This window comes from Arachis ipaensis, chromosome B07, assembly GCF_000816755.2.
Source record: "Arachis ipaensis cultivar K30076 chromosome B07, Araip1.1, whole genome shotgun sequence".
Classification (NCBI taxonomy): domain Eukaryota; kingdom Viridiplantae; phylum Streptophyta; class Magnoliopsida; order Fabales; family Fabaceae; genus Arachis; species Arachis ipaensis.
In genome coordinates this window covers 116,712,359-116,712,819 of record NC_029791.2, presented here as the reverse complement: position 1 = coordinate 116,712,819, position 461 = coordinate 116,712,359, and positions in this window count along the sequence as shown.

The following is a 461-nucleotide window of genomic DNA, read 5'->3' as shown; positions in this document are numbered from 1 at the left end:
TCCGGTTTATAAATGAAAAATTTATAAAGAATTTTTATACTTAAAAAATGATATACATTCTCAAAAGTTTGTGTTGATTATTGTGGTGAAGCTGTATAGAACTTTCCGATTTGTTGAAATGAAAAACAAAGGATAGGGTTTTTGCTTAAAAGGAAGAAGACCAAGTCGTCTGGTGTTTAATGCTAAGCGCGGACGCACCGTAACGAATCCAAGATTTTTGTGCGCTCTCTCTTTGGAGTCAAACCTTGACTTTATTTGGTTTTCTCGTCCACATGCTTTCAGGCTTCGTTCGGCCTTCTTTGAATTTTCTTTAACCCCAATCTATTGGCTGACTTGGGATTTGGGAAATAAAAATTTAGAGAAAATTTTGGTAACAAAAAATATCCAGTCATAATTAGTCAAAATTTTTCATAATTTATTTTATTTATATTATTTAATAATAATTTTATTTTTTATTTCAC